This window comes from Triticum urartu, unplaced genomic scaffold, assembly GCF_003073215.2.
Source record: "Triticum urartu cultivar G1812 unplaced genomic scaffold, Tu2.1 TuUngrouped_contig_5399, whole genome shotgun sequence".
NCBI lineage: Eukaryota > Viridiplantae > Streptophyta > Magnoliopsida > Poales > Poaceae > Triticum > Triticum urartu.
This window is the reverse complement of record NW_024116071.1, coordinates 1-19,144: the sequence shown is the minus strand read 5'-3', so window position 1 is coordinate 19,144 and position 19,144 is coordinate 1. Positions and strand designations below refer to the sequence as shown.

General features: G+C 43.3%; 1 pseudogene; it reads right to left on the bottom strand.

Moving 5' to 3' along the window:
• Nucleotides 1-1,922: 1,922 nt before the first annotated feature.
• LOC125529169 lies at nucleotides 1,923-6,270 on the bottom strand (annotated as a pseudogene).
• Between the last annotated feature and the right edge of the window lie 12,874 nt (nucleotides 6,271-19,144).

Sequence of the window (19,144 nt, the reverse complement as noted above, 5' to 3'; positions counted from 1 at the left end):
ACCGCCGGCGCTGGACGACTTAGCCGCGGTCGGGCGCATGGTCGCCCGCCCAGTCACCCAGTCGCTAGACCCCATCTCTTGGTTACCCGGTAGAACCCTCACATGAGTAGCTACTGCATATATTATCCCAAAACCTATCCATGATGTGTTGCGCAACACCGCCCAAGTCGTGGTCCGTAGTGCATCCTAGCAATAAACAAGTTGAGATAGCAGCTGGAAGCTTTGCACCAAACAGACACATGGCACTGCTCAAGTCTCCGGCATCCTATGTGTTGGAATAAGCCACGGCGTCTGATGCGGTCGGGCGCGTCGGGTGCGCGGAGGACGTGCGGGGCGCAGCTGCGTGTGTACGTGTGTGTGTGGTGGTGTGTGAGTTTGCTCGCGTCGAGTCCATCACAGTAGTGCTAGGTCGTGTAGCAATGGGTAGTCGCAGCGGGCGCTGAGTATGCGCGATGGTGCGGAGGTCCCGCGGATGAGCAGCGGCGCACGTTGAGGGAAACCGAGTCATCAGGCGTTCGTGCGCTGGGTGAACACGTCTTGCGTGGGTACTGCGCTGCCTAGGCTAGCTACAAAGCCGGCTTTATAATCCGTTTGTTATGCGTGGTACGCGTGCATATATATAACAGGAAAGCGGAGGCGTTTGGTGCGCCGGGGCGTTGGTCGCCAGTAAAAAGTGCTTATTTTACCTTCGTTCAGAGAGAGAGGGGGCTGCGCCAACAATATGCACTTGGAGTAGACAGCATGATTAATGACAGCTAAAATGAAACGGAGAGGGTACAAGGCATAGTATAAAATTCAAAGAAAATTATATCTTTAATCAAATTTCCCAATAATAAGACATGAGGAGTATTACCGCGCGTAAATGCATGGCTAGGTTGCACAAGTTTTGAGTAGATCACACACACAAACACCAACTAAATGCATGGCTAGGTATGCCTCGGATTTATTCTAACACTTCCCATGAAGAGGCGGCCAGTTCCTTCTTCTTCTCTGACTCCTTCCTACCATGACGCTCTCTCAAGCCATCTCTCCAGTTATATTCCATATTTTTCTCCGCATGGAGAAGCTGACACATTTCTTATTGATTCTCTGGACGGCTTATTAGTATCAACTCATAGATGTATATAAATTGCTGAGATTTTGCTTAAGAAAGCGAAGTGGGACTATCTAATACCGACCAACCTTTCTTCAATCCATGAAAGTAAGCTTGATCAGTTGGACACCTCCTTATACAATGAACAGGAGGTCGGGAGTTTGACTCCCTATAGTTGCATCATTATTTTTTCCACCTCCGCTGAACTGCATTTGTTTTGCCTGGGTTGAGTTTGGTGGGCTGAGGCCCAAACAGCCAACGGGTCTCACAAAAAATCAGGTAAAACTAAAACTCAGGATGTTCGGGGAGAAGTCCAACTCACGTAAAACTATAACAACCTATGAAACTTTTGGCGGACGGACGAAGCTACGGACGGAAATTCGGTGGGAAGAAGTGATAACCTTTTTATTAGTAGGTATAGATATAGATATAGATTTTCATTTACCAAAAAAAAAACAATATGAAAGCTGTTTTCTCCTTGTGCTGGGATTGATGATATGCTCTCATTCTACTTATGCTCTCATTCTTCTTTTCTGGAGTTATTTATACATATATCATGTAGATGATGTGTGCTGCTGTGAAAATATGTGCTTGTTCCGCCTGCCGGTAATCCAAGCTAGCTAACTTTGTCTTAGCATCTTTCAAACAGACACATGGCCTTGCTCAAATCTCCGGCATCCTATGCACCATGATGTAGTTTCCGTCACTTGGAGTAGACAGCATGATTAATGACAGCTAAAATGAAACGGATGAGGGTACAAGGCATAGTATAAAATTCAAAGAAAATTATATCTTTAATCAAATTTCCCAATAATAAGACATGAGGAGTATTACCGCGCGTAAATGCATGGCTAGGTTGCACAAGTTTTGAGTAGATCACACATACAAACACCAACTACAGCCTGAACGAGAAGAAATTAAATGCATCAAGTTTAAATTTTGAGCACCTGGCGATGCGCAACACACTTTCAAAACACGTACTGCGATGTGCTAACACGCGGCCGGCCTCGTCCTTCCATTCTTCTTCTTGTATGTCCGCCTTTATTTAGCTTCTGCTGTCTCCAACATCTGTATGGACAATTTGTTCCTTCGCTGTCGCTTTATCCGTGGCCGCGTTGACCTGGCGTTTTTTCAGAGCCTCCACGAGACGCTTGAGCCGCGCGTCAGCATACTCCTCCTCCGTGCGCTTGAGGCATGCGTCAGCATCCTCCTCCTCCGTGCGCATCAGGTGCCCGGCAACCTCCGCCGGGGACATGTCCACCTCCTGCAGCAGCTTACCTATCTCTGTGAACAGCTCGAAGAAATGGTGGGCGGTGATGGTGATGTCCAGGTAGTTCTTGGCCAGCACCTTGAAGGCCTCGAAGCGACAATAAGACATCTCGATATGCTTGTCCATCCTGCCTGGCCGGATCAGCGCTGGGTCCAGCTTGTCCATGTTGTTGGTGGTGAAGATGATGATACGCTCGCTGCCGCACGCCGACCACAGCCCGTCAATGAAGTTGAGCATCCCACAAAGGGTCAGCTTGGTGCCGTCGGCGTCCTCCCCTCTCTCTTTCTTCTGAATGAAGAGCTTCCGGAGCTCTGTGTTATCGCTCTCATCGCCGGACTTCTTGTCCCTGCGCTTGCATTTGCTGGTAAAGTCGACGGAGCGGTCAATGTCCTCGATGACGATGATGGACTTTCCCTTCGTCTGAATGAAGAGCTTCCGGAGCTCTGTGTTGTCATTGACCGCCGTGAGCTCGAGGTCGTAGATATCATACTCAAGGTGGTTGGATATGGCGGCGATCATCGTGGACTTTCCAGTGCCGGGGGGGCCAAAGAGCAGTTACCCACGCTTCCATGCCTTGCCGACCTTGTCGTAGTAGCCCTTTCCTTGTCGGAAGGCATTGAGGTCGTTGATGACGGCCTGCTTCTCCGTGGGGTCCATGGCAAGCGTATCGAACGTCGCCGGGTGCTGGAACGCCACGTGGCTCCAGCAATTCTTTCCATCTGTGCTGTTGGTGAAGAGGCGGCGCTGGCGGTTGTTGGCGATGACGGTGCGGCCCTCTCCAAGGACGTGGGGCAGATATGAATCTTTGAATTTGTTGCGGAAGCTGCAATGGAATGAAACTCGGTAGAAGCGGCGCTCCTCATCACCAGGGTGTCGGATGAAGACGCTGGAACGTAGGCGCTCCGTGTAGGCGAACCACCAGAGTTTGGTGCCTTGGAAGGTGTCGATGATCTCCTGTTCGTCGTCAACAAAGAAATGGGGTTCCCGTTCGCCACTGCCGAGCTCGGCCTTGAGCTTGTGCGCCCCATCGGTACAATGGCGGGAGATGTAGGCCTCAATCGCAACGAACAACTCGCTGCGTTCGAAACGGTTGGCGGTGTACTCGGGGATGGTGATATGTACGGTTGACGTAAAGAAAGCGGTGGCCTTGTTGATAAACAGTTTGAACCTGTGATGGTTCATTGCCAAGGTGATGAGGCCAGCTAAGAACGCCAGAGCTGATCCAACCCCGGCCCACACGTCCTTGGACACCATGGCCGGGTTGGGTAGTTTGGCTTGCTAGATAAGTTTTGGAAGCAACAGCTAGCTCTAAATTGATGAAACCAAAACAAAGGTAGCTACCTAGCTCGACATTAGCGCTGCTGTTGCATTGATCGGCTGATATGTCAAAACATATATATAGAGCCCTGGCTTGGCGCTGCTCTAGCAAGCTGTTGCAGATTGGAGCCCCTCTGAACCGTGACCACCGGTCGTAGTAGGTTCCCCAGAGTACTGAATTCGGATGCTAATCGGACTCCGTCTTTTCCACCCGCTGTCGCCCCACAAGCCATACCATCCCCAGCCCCTGCTCAGCTGGACAGGTGCGAGCTCTCCGTTGTGAATGTGTGAACGCTGTCGACCGGCGAAGGACCTCCCATTCAAGCCTACCCTGGACCTCAATTACCCCTGCTCGCCACGTTGCGTCGTACCTGTGTGAGTGTCGCCTGCTGGCGACCAACCAGATAGGAATCACGTTCAAGACGACGCCGACTACTGGGACCTCATGCCCTGTCCTCCAACCTCTACTCGACACGTAGCAGCAGTGACCTCTTGCACCATCCGCCTAAGAACAAGTACAACATAGTGACGTAGGCAGGCTATAAGAGATGCCACTCCAAATTTATGCCTAAGTGGAGGAGAGAAAAGAGAAGCGGAACACAAGCTTACAGCTAGCTATAGTAGGAGTGATTATATGTCTAGAGTTAAGGGTGAACTTAAACTCATTAGTAAACATGCTTCTATGGTTAACAATCAAGTAGAATAACTCAAACTGGTTTGCTCAATGAATTAAATGATAAAGAAATGATAATGTTGTTAAAGTTATGACTAGAGGGGGTAAAATGACTCAGGAACCTTTGTATCCTGAGGGCCACCCTAAGAGGATTGAGCAAGATTCTCAGAGAAATAATGTTGTTGCACCTAGTCTTTCTAAGAAGAAAAAGAAAAATGATAGGACTTTCATGCTTCTAGTGAACCTGTTGTTGACACACCTAAGAATTCCAATGATATTTCTATTTCTGATGCTGAAACACAATCTGATGATGAACATGAACCCAGTGATAATGTTAATAATGATGTTCATGTTGATGCTCAACCAAGTAATAACAATGATGTAGAGATTGAATCTGCTCTTGATCTTGATAACCCACAATCAAAGAATCAACGTTATGATAAGATAGACTTCGTTGTTATGAAGCACGGTAAAGAAAGAGAACAATGGGTTCAGAAACCCTTGCCTTTTCCTAAAAAACCATCCATGAAAAAGGATGATGAGGATTTTAAGCACTTTGCTGAAATGATTAGACCTATCTTTTTACGTATGCATTTCACTGATATGCTTAAAATGAATTCTTATGCTAAATACATGAAAGATATTGTTACATATAAAAGAAAGATTCCGGAAGCTGAAATTTCTGCCATACTTGCTAATTATATTTTTAAGGGTGGAATACCAAAGAAACTTGGAGATACATGAGTATTAACTATACCATGCTCCATTAAAAGAAACTATGTTAAAACCTCTTTATGTGATCTTGGAGCCGGTGTTAGTGTTATGCCTCTCTCTTTATATCGTAGACTTGAATTGAATAAGTTGACACCTACTAAAATATCTTTGCAAATGGCCGATAAATCAACCGCTATACCTGTCGGTATTTGTGAGGATGTGCCTGTCGTGGTTGCAAACGTTACTATCTTAACGGACACTACTAGGGAAAAGCCTATACACAGGATCTTACTAGCAGCGAGTTTTGAAATAAGGCGCTCGTTGCTGAAATAAAAGTAGCAGTAGCGGGCCTCCACTAAGCCACGCTACTGACGCTCTATCCGATCCACACTCACACTCACACTACTCGATCTCCCCCTCAACCTCCCGCGCCGGTCCTTCCCCGCTGGCCGCCGTCGCCTACCCCTCCTCCCTCTGCGCCGCCGTCACCTCCTCCTCCTCGCTGGACTCGGTACCGCCCTCCTCCTCCGTCCTCCCTCGACTCGCCGCCTGCCGGCCCCTCCTTGCTCCGCCCTTCCTCCTCCGTCCTACTCTCTCCTCCCTCCTACAGCCGCCCCTCCTTCTCCCTCCTCCCTCCTCCACCCACAACCCCTCCTTCCTACTAAAATTTGATTTAGTAGGCTAGTTCATATGCAACATTTTGATTTAGTTCATATGATTTAGTTGATTTAGTAGGCTAGTTGATTTAGAACATTTTGATTTTGTTGATTTAGTAGGCAAGTTGATCTAGTAGGCTAGTTGATTTAGTTGATTTATAGAACATTTTGATTTAGTGGATTTAGTAGGCAAGTTGATTTAATAGGCTAGTTGATTTAGTTGACTTATAGAACATTTTGATTTAGTTGATTTAGTATGCTAGTTGATAGCTCTGAAGATTTGGCACCACCTAGCTAGATCTTAGAATTATAATTGTCCATCAAATTGCTTCTCGCGGAAGAAGAATCAAATTGCTTCTCACGGAAGATTTGGCATTTTTCTGTTGGTTCTATTGTAGAAGGTGTTAGTAAGGTATGAAAATATAACTGAAGAAGAACCAAAAAATCACATGCTACTGTTTTTCTTTCATGTGAAGTGGATCGTTAATCCTTTGCTCATATTGCTTTAGGAAAATGGCGCCACCACCACCACCACCACCACCACCATGTCGATTGTGCAAGTCAAGGTGCGCCAGCAGCCTTGCAATTGGCAAGCTGTTCGGCATCTACTTCCAGCCGAGTTTTTGTCATGCGATGGTAAGAACTTATATGAAATGTACCAACTATTTTATTTTTAGTGTTGGCATTACTGCATTGTGTCATTTTACTTCCTTTACACAGATCATTACATGGAATGTGAGGTTGAAATTCAACAAGCTGACAAGAGACACTGTGACATTTGAGACCCCTGGGGGGCCGTACACTATGGTGGTCGAGAAAGGACGCAATATTTCGAAGATTGGAGGAGATGGATGGGCCCGTTTCCTCGCCCGCATGTGTCTTACTGATGGTGAGTTGATCACCTTCTACTTCAGAGCAGAAAGACCCAAACTGGCTATCATTTATATCAACCTGGTGGAAGATGATGAAGATGATGAAGATGATGAAGATAATGAGGACCCACTCGATGAAGATGATGAGGACCCACTTCATGAAGCCATCGTAGCTCCAAGAATGAGGCTGAGAGAGGAGGAGGTGTGCAACCTATGGGACATAATTCCACCACATGCTAACTTTGTCGGGGTGCCATTCGTGACCCGCCTGACAAATACCATGGTCGATCGACATGATATGGTATGTTATACTTACAAATGCAAATTACCCGATGATATGCTTAGTGTAGAGTCCAATGATATGTTGTATGGAATCTAGTCGATGGTATGCTTTATTTTAGAGTTTGATCACATGCTTATTAGTGTAGAACCTAAGGAACTATTAATAGTGTAGATAATACATATATACTTATTTGCAAGAGTATGTGCGAGGCTATTTATTAATTGATATGTTTTTCTTATTCAGAAATTGGGAAAGAGCCTATCTGTGAGTTATGGTATCGAGCCAGATGAAGAAGGCTCAGCTAGACTACGCCTTACAGCGAGGGGCTCCGTCACGACCTGTACTTACCGCGTGGACACGGACGGTCGCACACACTCAAACTCGGTTGGGTGGAAGAGATTCCTCGATGGCAAGAATCTTCATGTTGGACAGGCCATCCTAATTACTATCACGAACACCAACCGCCCAGGCTTGAGGATGATGATCGTCTTCGATATCATCTAGAACTACATATGTGTGTGTGGCTATATCATCTAGAACTACATATGATGATCGTCGTTGATATCATCTAGAACTACATATGATGATCGTCGTCGATATCATCTAGAACTACATATGATGATCGTGGTCGATATCACCTAGTACCGCTTGAGGATGCATGTTGACTATATATGAAATTGTTATCTAGTACTCCCTACTGGGCGCGCCCCCTGTCTCTTGGGCCCCCTGTTGGCCCTCCGATGCCCATCATCTGCTATATGAAGGCTTTCAGCCTGGAAAAAAATCATAAGCAAGCTTACGGGACGAAACTCCGCCGCCACGAGGCGGAACCTTGGCGGAACCAATCTAGGGCTCTGGCGGAGTTGTTCTGCAGGGGAAACTTCCCCCCGGGATGGGGAAATCATCACCATCGTCATCATCAACGATCCTCTCATCGGGAGGGGGTCAATCTCCATCAACATCTTCAGCAGCACCATCTTCTCTCAAAACCCTAGCTCATCTCTTGTATCCAAACTTGCATCAAAACCACAAATTGGTACCTGTGGGTTGATAGTACTGTTGATTACTCCTTGCTCCTTGTAGTTGATTCTAATTGGTTTACTTGGTGGAAGATCATATGTTCAGATCCTTAATGCATATTAATACTCCTCTGATCATGAACATGAATATGCTTTGTGAGTAGTTACGTTTGTTCCTGAGGACATGGGTGAAGTCTTGCTATTAGTAGTCATGTGAATTTGGTATTCGTTCGATATTTTGATGAGATGTGTGTTGTCTCTCCTCTAGTGGTGTTATGTGAACATCGGCTACATGACACTTCACCATTATTTGTGCCTAGAGGAAGGCATTGTGAAGTAATAAGTAGATGATGGGTTGCTAGAGTGACAGAAGCTTAAACCCTAGTTTATGCGTTGCTTCGTAAGGGGCTGATTTGGATCCACTAGTTTCATGCTATGGTTAGGTTTACCTTAATACTTATTTTGTAGTTGCGGATGCTTGCAATAGGGGTTAATCATAAGTGGGATGCTTATCCAAGAAAGGGCAGTACCCAAGCACCGGTCCACCCACATATCAAATTATCAAAGTACCGAAGGCGAATCATATGAGCGTGATGAAAACAAGCTTGACGATAATTCCCATGTGACCTCGGGAGCGCTTTTCTCATTATAAGAAATTGTCCAGGCTTGTCCTTTGCTGCAAAAAGGATTGGTCCACCTTGCTGCACTTTATTTACTTTCATTGCTTGTTACCTGTTACAAATTATCTTATCACAAAACTATCTGTTACCTACAATTTCAGTGCTTGCAGAGAATACCTTACTGAAAACCGCTTGTCATTTCCTTCTGCTCCCCGTTGGGTTCGACACTCTTACTTATCGAAAGGACTACGATAGATCCCCTATACTTGTGGGTCATCAGAAACATCCCTCCGAGAGGGCTAAATCGTCATCACCATTGATCCTCTTCTCGGCGAAATAGGGTCATTCTCCATCAACATCTTCCCCAGCACCATCTCCTCTCAAACCCTAGTTCATCTCTGGTATCCGATCCTTGTCTCAAAACCTCAGATTGGTACTTGTGGGTTGCTAGTAGTGTTGATTACTCCTTGTAGTTGATGCTAGCTGGTTTATTCGGTGGAAGATCATATGTTCAGATCCTTAATGCATATTTATACCCCTTTGATTATGAACATGAATATGATTTGTGAGTAGTTACGTTTGTTCTTGAGGACATGGAAGAAGTCTTGTTATAAGTAATCGTGTGAATTTGGTATTCGTTTGATATTTTGATGAGATGTATGTTATCTCTCCTCTAGTGGTGTTATGTGAACGTCGACTACATGACACTTCACCATGACTTGGGCCTAGGGGAAGGCATTGGGAAGTAATAAGTAGATGATGGGTTGCTAGAGTGACAAGAGCTTAAACCCTAGTTTATGTGTTGCTTCGTAAGGGGCTGATTTGGATCCATATGTTTCATGCTATGGTTAGGTTTACCTTAAATCTTCTTTCGTAGTTGTGGATGCTTGCGAGAGGGGTTAATCATAATTGGGATGCTTGTCCAAGGAAGGGAAGTACCCAAGCACCGGTCCACCCACATATCAAATTATCAAAGTAACAAACGCGAATCATATGAGCATGATGAAAACTAGCTTGACAATAATTCCCATGTGTCCTCGGGAGCACTTTCCTTTATATAAGAGTTTTTCTAGGTTTGTCCTTTCCTATAAAAAGGATTGGGCCACCTTGCTGCACCTTAGTTACTTTTTTTACTTGTTACTAGTTACGAATTACCTCATCACAAAAATATCTGTTACCGATAATTTCAGTGCTTGCAGAGAATACCTTACTGAAAACCACTTGTCATTTCGTTCTGCTCCTCGTTGGGTTCGACACTCTTACTTATCGAAATGACTACGATAGATCCCCTATACTTTTGGTTCATCAAGACTCTTTTCTGGTGTCGTTGCTGGGGAGTGAAGCGCCTTTGATAAGTAAACATTTATATACGGAACAACCTGAAGGTGTTGTACAAGATTTTTTATATGGAACAACCTGAAGGTGTTGTTATTACTGGAAAAGAAAAGCTTGTTTGTGAGTTAAAGAAAAATCTTGTTATGGTACGAAGCAATCTCCTAGGCAGTGGCACATGAGATTTGACACTTTTATGCTCTCTCAAGGATTCAAAAGGTCTTATTATGATAGATGTGTTTATTTGAAAACTCTCAATGGTTCAGACCTATATTGACTCTTTATGTTCATGATATGATAATTGTTGCCCCGGAGATTAATGAAATAAAGAAGCAATTGAGTAATGCATTTGAGTTGAAGGATTTGGGTACAGCAAAGAAAATACTTGACACGAAAATATCCATATATAGACCATCTGGAAAAGTATATCTAAGTCAGAAGGGATATATTGATAAAGTTCTTCGACATTTTAATATGCATAATGCCAAGTCGGTGAGTACTCCGTTAGCTGGACACTTCAAACTATCATCATCCTAGTGTCCTAAATCAGATGCTGATATTGACTACATGTCTGGAGTTTTCTATTCGAGTGCAGTTGGTTCACTTATGTATGCCATGGTTTGTTCTCGTCCAGATTTATTGTATGCGTTGAGTGTTGTGAGTAGATACATGGCTAATCCTGGAAAAGAGCATTGTAAAGAAGATCAGTGGATTTTCAGATACCTACGAGGTAGTTCTAATGCTTATTTACAGGTTGGGAAAACTGGAGATGGACTTTTTGGTTTTTTGATTCTGATTTTACTGGTGATTTGGATAAGAGAAGATCGCTAACAGGTTATGTTTTCACCATTGATTGTTGTGCTGTGAGTTGGAGAGAAACTTTGCAGTTTATTCTAGCTTGTTCCACTACTGATGCTGAGTATATGGCGATTTCCGAGGCATACAAAGAAGATATCTAGTTGAGGGGTTTGTATGCTGAGCTTTGTGGAGATTAATCTTGCCCTATCATATTTTCTGACAGTCAAAGAGCCATATGTCTTACAAAGAACAATGTATCATGAGAGAACAAAGCACCTTGATGTCAGATATCACTATATTCGAGATGTTGTTGCTGAAGTTGATTTAAAGTTTTGCAAGATAAGTACTCATGATAATCGCGCTCATATGATGACAAAGCCAGTTCAAAACAATAAGTTTGAGCTTTGCCCGGTCTGCTATTTCTCAGTAGTCCTATGGACTTTAACACACAAGGTGTTTATGCTAATTTGGATGCAGTTATTTAATTTCTTCTACTACTGGACGAAATTTGCCTTAAGGTGGAGATTGGTAAGTTGTGATCCAAATTCTAGTACCATTTTGGACTAGACGTAGTACAAATGGTCTGGGCGTTGCGTTGACGTCGACACGTACGAGTATGACTCATTTACTTATCATCCAATGACTCTTATGTATGGCCCATCATATATACCCTATGTAGTCGCACCTAAAGACGTCATGTCGTCTCGTGCTAGTAATACTCCTCCGTCATACTGATTGCGCCTTCATGCGTCCGTGACTTTTTCCCACAAGGGTTCGCATATAAACATCTGCGTCTCTCGGGTCTCGTTGATTCTCATTTTATCTAACACTCTTGTACACCGGTAGAAAACAGGGCTTTGGTCGAAGCTCAATCTACACATTAGTCCCGGTTGCATTACAAACCGGGACTAATGTGAGCATTAGTTCTGGTTCGAGCAGCTAGTGCGCCGGGCAGGCATTAGTCCCGGTTCAAATGGGACCTTTTGTCCCGGTTTGAAACACCAACCAGGACTAAAGGGTGCGATGCCCTGTAACCTTTAATACCGGTTCGAGCCATCAACCGGGACTATAGGGGTTGAGGCTTTAGTCCCGGTTGGTGGCTCTGACTGGGACTAAAGGTTACACCTTTAATCCCGGTTGGAGCCACCAACCAAGATTAAACGGGTTCTAAAAATTGTTTTTTGTTTTTCCCATTGTTTTCTGTTTTTAGTTTCTATTTTAAATTGCTTATATCTTTTAGGATATTTTATGTTTTTGAGTGATTCTTTTTGCATTAGATTCATAATTTTGTGTAGTTTCTGTCTGTGCCATTAGTTTTCTAATTCAAATGATTTAAATACGAATTTATTCAAATTTGCTTCAAACCCTAGATTGTGGATAATTTGTGTTTCAAAATAGTTTTTAATTTAATTCTTTTTGCTCCGAGTCACATGTCAGATTGTTGTCACAGTAAGATTAATTTGCTTATTTTTATAATAATTTAAATTAGAATTTTAATTAGAACAATATTGTTTTGCTTATATAGCTGTTTTAGTCCTTTAATTGTTGTTTTCAATTATTTTTAGTTAGTTCATTCTGTAGATTTTAATATGTTATACTATGCTTCTGTTAGACAACAGTAGATAATTTTTTATAATTAACTAATATTAAATTTGTTACTGTTTTGTATTAATAGTTGTTTAGCCTTTAATAATAGTTGATAGAATTAGTTTTGATATATTAAAAAGTAATTCCTTTTACCACTTTAACAGATTGTGACTCTGCCTTAGTTAACCTTAGTTGTGACTCTGACTGGGACGGTGCTAGTGTTGGGTTATACGGTAGGGTGCGTCGACTGCAAATTAAATTTTTTCTACGCGCATAACAACAGAAACATGCTACGGGAGATGGATCACATATCGTTACCACTAGGCACGCAGTGCCGTGCAGCGGAAGAAGAGTTAGGCAGAGCGTCCGTGTGGTTCATCTCCTCCTCGTCTGATCTCCCTTGAACAGTCGGTTGTTGAATCCCTCGTACAAGTTCACCGGAGCGGCGCAAGTGCACCGCCTCTAACGGTATCCGCGCGTCCAGGAGGAACACAGTACGGCGGACTGCTAGGTCCGATCACATAGTCGGCGACGAGTGGAGGGGGCTATTCGCAACACATGAAAACCCTAGTGACACCGCCGAAGCGATCAACCAAATGAGTGTGCCGCACCTCCACTTTATATAGGTGTCCGTCGCGGGCTCAACACTTCGGCCTCGCATGGACCCTAAAGCCCAAAATCTGTTCGACCGGATCCGAGTCCGAGTAGGATGATATCTAACTCGTGGAGTCCGATCTGGCCTCACAGGTTCCTTTCCTTAAGCGCGTGACCCCTTAGATTCAACTTGGCTTGGTCGCAGGTTCGATCACCTCCGACCTTCTCGGCTGGTAGCGGCCTCTAGCAAGGCGTGTCGACCACCAAGCAGACAATGAAGCCGGTTGGCGAACCTGTACATCACACTTCCGTTCCTTTTGCCACACAATATATGATGTCGGGCTCAAGGCGAGTCTGTCATACTTGTGCTAGCCCGACTTCTTTCACGTTCTAGTGATCCCGACCATAAACCGGAATCTCATAATCCTTGTCACATGCCCATGTTTATCCTGGTCGGATCACACGAGGGGCCCAAAGTATATCTCTCCTGATCGAAGCGGCAAATCCCATCTTGCTCAACCATATCTCACAGCATCGGTCTGGACAATCCTGAAACCTACCTTTGAAACTACCCAGCCACGGAGTAGCATTTGGTCGGCCCAAAGCAGGTCTGTCACCATCCCGAGTACATGCGCCAGCTCAGGTCCTAGGACATAGAACGTATGTTGTACTAGAGACTCACAGATGACATGTCGCTGTGTCTCATAGTTGGGTTTGTCCGACTCGGACCTTATCTCGACTCTGATTCGACTACGTCGAATCCAACCAGATCCTTTCGAGTCCATATTATCCGGTGAGCATCCAATGCTCCATGGCTAGTGAGACCAAGCCATCGACCGTGTCATATGCTAGTCTCGCCGGCTGCGCGTCCAGACGGCCCTTTCGACTAGGGACTTTTAGCACAGTCATCATACAATGCATAGTCCCACAAACAAGTCACGTACTTGCTGATACACATCATTGATGAAAGTGCGTTATATCGACTAGAGGGGGGTGAATAGGCAATTTTTATGAAATTCTTCACTGAGGAATTTGCTAGTGAGGAAATTCCTTAGCGAAGAACTACTAGCAGCGGAATAAGTACTCAGAAGTAAACATAGCAGAATACATGCATGATCATCATGATGAAATGAAGACAAACACAGAGTGCAGAAAGCGTAAACACAGGATAGCACAAGATGAAGACAAACAGACTGAAGAAATTGAACTGAGGAAATTGAGAAAGTCTTCAGTCAAAGTCTTCAAATACAGATATGAACAGACTCACAACACAGTAATGAGGAAATGAAAGTGTTGAGGAAATAGAACCGGTAAGCTTGGAGAAGACAATGATTTGGTAGACCAGTTCCAACTGCTGTCTCAGTTGTACATCTGGTTGGAGCGGCTGAGTCTTTAAACTCGAGGACACCTAGTCCCGGACACACAGTCCTCACCGTATTCTCCTTGAACTAAGGACACACAGTCCTCGTCCAATCACTCGTGGTAAGTCTTCAGGTGACTTCCGAACCTTGACAAACCCGGTCACTCGGCGATCCACAATTTCTCTTGGATGCTCTAGACCATAACGCCTAACCGTCTGGAAGAAGCACAGTCTTCAAAGGTAACAAGCGTCGGATCCACGCAGGATCAATCTCTTCAGTGATGCTCAATCACTTTGGGTTTGTAGGTGTTTGCGTTTGGGTTTGGATTTTCCTCACTTGATGATTTTCACTCAAAGTCCTCAGAGGATGGGTTGCTCTCAAATGACAAGTGTCAAGTTCTCTCGGAGCAGCCAACCAGCTAGTGGTTGTAGGGGGCGGCTATTTATAGCCTAGGGAGCAGCCCGACATGATAAGACATAAATGCCCTTCAATGATATGACCGTTAGGTGGATAAGATATTTTGGGACAGCTGGCGCGCAGCACAGCAACGGTCGGAAATTTGACTCTCAAATTCCTCAGGGCTATCATGTTCCTCACAGTGTAGGCCATCCGCACTGGCGAATTCCTAACTCCTCAGTCAGAGCAAAGTCCTCAGTGACCAGAAGAACTGCGTCTCTGTCACAGAAGAAATTGACTGAACTGTATGAGATTTCCAATGGCTTCACTCGAAGGGATTGGTAGGTGTAGGATTTGAGTTGAGCATCACATGGAAATTTCTCCTTAGTATTTCCTCGACCCCCTTTAACAGTACGGTGTTTCCTATGACTCAAGAAAGAGAAAATGAAACTACGAAAACAAAAGTCTTCATGCTTCATGTTCTTCGAACGCATACCAAGTCTTCAAGGTCACACCAATTTCTTCACTTTCAAAGTCTTCAGAAAGTCTTCAGAATATCAAAGTCTTCACTTGAAGAACTTCATTTTTAGGGGTCGACTTTCTCTATAAATATCAAACTCCTCATAGACTTATAGACCTGTGTACACTCATAAACGCATTAGATCCTTAACCTATAAGTCTTCAATACAACAAAATCACTAAGGGGCAGTAGATGCACTTACAATTGATAATGTCCAAAGGCTATCTTTATTCATAAACACGGGAAATATCATCATACATGATTGCCTCTAGGGCATATGTCCAACAACTAGCAGATGTAGTCGGCGGTAGGATTGGATGGACACCATCCCGGACTAAAAGGGGTCCTGCAGTTTCAAACTCTAGTCCCCCCCCCCCCCCCCCTCGTATCGTCATTTCAGTTTTGAAAAAAATAAAAGAAAAAGATAAAACTTCAAAAATTAAAAAATCCTTCGACATGTAATTATGTTACTACATCTACTAGTTAGGAAAATTTAAAAACATAGATTTCGTCATGTTTTACAAAAAAGTGTTATGAAAAATTAAAACGACTATAACTTTCGCATACTATGTTGAAAAAAGTATAATATATCAAAATGTTCGGCACAAAAACCTGGTTCCGATTTCGATGTCCGTAGGCTGTTTTGCAAATTTTTAGAATCCTCAAATTCTGAAAGGAAAAAGTTATCCTCAAATTTAAGTTATTTTGAATTTTTGGTCAACCTCTGATCAAACTGTGTCAAACTATGGTCAAACTACTTATTTAAGAAATATTAGTGTTACTAAATAAATATTGTTTTCTAGAATAATAGTTTCAAACTCAAACGGTGCTTCATGCTCAAGTTCAACTCCTAAGGGTTAATAGGATTGACAGCTTACTATTGTCAGCAAAACAACAAGTACAGACTTGGAAACTAGGGTAATAGAACTCGAAAGCTAAATGTGCTTAGGCTGGGGTAGTGAGAGAATGGGTGGCCAACCGGGAAGTTAGACGATTTGTAATGAGTGGTCCATACTTGAGCAGTTGTGAGGGGTGATTAGAGATTAAATTGTCAAATAATTTAAAAATAATAAAATAAAAAAAAATCAAAATGTCTTTTTCAAAAAAAATAAAAAACAAAATTTGAAAAAAATGTTACCAACCGGGACTAAAAATAGAGCTCCAGACAGCGGCCACGTGGAGCTCCTTTAGGCCCGGTTCGTAAGTCAACCGGGACTAAAGGTTTTGGGCATTAGTCCCGTTTGTTTTTTCCCGGTTTCAGAATCGGGACTAAAGGCCCTCTTAAACCGGGACTAAAGGCCCGTTTCTACTAGTGGTACCCAATGTGGCCCATCAGAAATCATGTCATGTCACATCAGAAATCAATGGACAGCTATCATAAAGCAACCTAGCTACCAACTAAAGTCTGGTGCCTCCGTGTAGACACCTTGGGCTACGGTATAACCTGAGAGCGCACAATGTAAATGACAGAACCCTGTGATATCACATTTAATAGCTGACACGTCAAAGCACCGTAGAGGATCTGGTTCTCTGGGTGTATCAACACATGTAGTATGGCACATCTACAGGACTGCATAGATACGCTAATTGAGGATGTCACTTGTAATATGGATCCTGTTCTTCCCTTTGACAAGACCGCATATTGCGCAAATGACTACTTTACGCATGCATCAAAACACTACAAGTTGAGGATCCAACAATAAACATAGCATATAGAGATGACGGGAAGATGTGACATGGAGGGTTAGCTTTGCAACACAAGTGACCCTCATGCGCCGAAATGAAGTACCAACGTCATGAATCCTTTTATTTTTTAGTCTGCCAGACAACCTTTGGACCACCCTGCAGGTCATGAATCCTTTCGCATGACTACCAAATAATACCACATGAAATTTCTGTTTTGAATAAAACGATGATGCATGTAATTTCTTATGCCCTATCGACATGGCGTCCGTTCGATAGATCCAGCGGGATTGGAGCCTCACCATCAATCCAGTTGTGGCTTGATAGGTACCATGTGAACACATATGGCTCATTTTGAGACCACTAATTAATTGGAGTGGTACAAGCACCACAATCAATCGAGGTGCCATGGCTCATTTTGAAAACACCCATTACTTGGAGTAGTAGAAGCATCATCACTAATCTAGTTGTAGCTTGAGAGCATGGTTAATAGTATAGTCAGCTGCTGACTATATGGACATGTCATATAACCAACAGTTAGCATTGTTAATTGGTCATACAATAGAGTGGGCTATAAGATTGGCTATAAGCTCACATTTCCTTTTCACTTTCTCTCTATCTCTTTTTCTCTCATTAAATGCTTTTGCCTAGGAGCACGCGTAGAGCATGGCTCTTTCATAAAAGCTCACTCCTTCAAAAAATTTCTTCTTTCTCTCCTCCACAGAAGTAAACCTGTCATGTAAGCGGGCTTATAGCCCACTATTGCAATTTCTCTGATAGGTGTCGTAGGAATGCATCAAACTTATTTTGCGATGACCCATTTAATTTGAGTAGTAGAAGCACCACGAACAATCTAGTTGTACCGTGATAGGTCGCGTGGGAATGCATCTGACTCATTTTGAGACCATCAATTTCCTTGTATGGCAGGTAGTGCAAGCAGATCGAGAGAAGTCGAGCTGCCTCTAGAGCCGATGACTGCAAACGGAACCTTCAATCTATTGCCGATGACTGCAATTTGTGCTGACTGGTAGCACTACATGTAGAATTTATCAGTCTTCTAACTTATTTTGTTTGTTGACAACTTTGACCTTGTTGCCTCGCAGCTCTTTTAATAATTTACCCCCTTCGTTCCTAAATATAAGTCTGTTTAGACATTTCAAATAGACGACAACGTACATATGTATGTAGACATATTTTAGAGTGTAAATTCACTCATTTTACTCCGTATATATTCACTTGTTGAAATCTTTAGAAAGACTTATATGTCAAAACGGAGGGAATATATAGTTGCATGCATCCATAGTTGAAAAAACCAAGAGGTGTAATCCTGCTTCTCAGAAAAACAAAGAAATAATTAATGAATGAAAAACATCAACTAGAGCTACTTATCAAGACCAATAAACATAGAGGTACATCGACCAACAAGCATTCATCTATTCTGGGACTGCCAGTTTGCTGGGTACTGCTGGGATAGGATTGTTCCGTATAAATAGAGAGGTACATTGACCTATGATGAGGTCATGTTCACTCTTAGTGAAAATCCAAAGGAGATTGCTAAGGAAGTGGTGATTATGGGCTGTTGGAGCATCTGGATGACCAGGAATGACAAAATTATCAGAAAGGCACCGATGCACTATGGAACTTGGAAGCATTATCTCAGAGAAGGACTTTTTTTTTGCAGGAGAAGGACTTGAAACTACTAGACTTCGAGCAAAGCAGAAGAAAGCCGATTTGACCAGTTGGATAATACAGAATCTCTAAATTCTCACATGTTTCCAAAAACTGGTGTTGGTTCATACACTTTAGTCTGGCTGATTTAGCCTTTGTAATTGTACTTTGTACTTTGTTTTATTTATTAATATTGAAAATACCATAGAACGATTGTTCTACGGTTTCGGCTCAAAAACTATCAAGACAAATTGACGTCGAACAGGACATGTGACGTGGTGGTCACCACTCACCATGGTACCACTTCACTCAAGAAAGTAGCAACCGAGGGTGCGGTTGAGCTGCTCCTATCAGATCCATATGTCTTCCAAAAAAATTAGCATCATGTGGAAAAAAATATGTGGACAGTTTTCTTCTTTTGTATAGGATCATTGGATGCTATCGGACCAAGGATTCATGATCATGTATGGACGGCCTCCGTCACTCTATGGGTGCAAGCAGATGGAGAGAAGTCGGGATGCATCTAGAGTCGAGGACTGCGGACAGGGAATCAAATGGCAAAATCGCATTCTACAATAGAAGCTTCAGTTATTGTTGAAATGGTCTATTGCTTATGGACTAGAAACATGTACTGACCGGTAGCAGTAGGTTTAGACTTTGAAGCAAGTCTTTGAACTGAAATGAACCG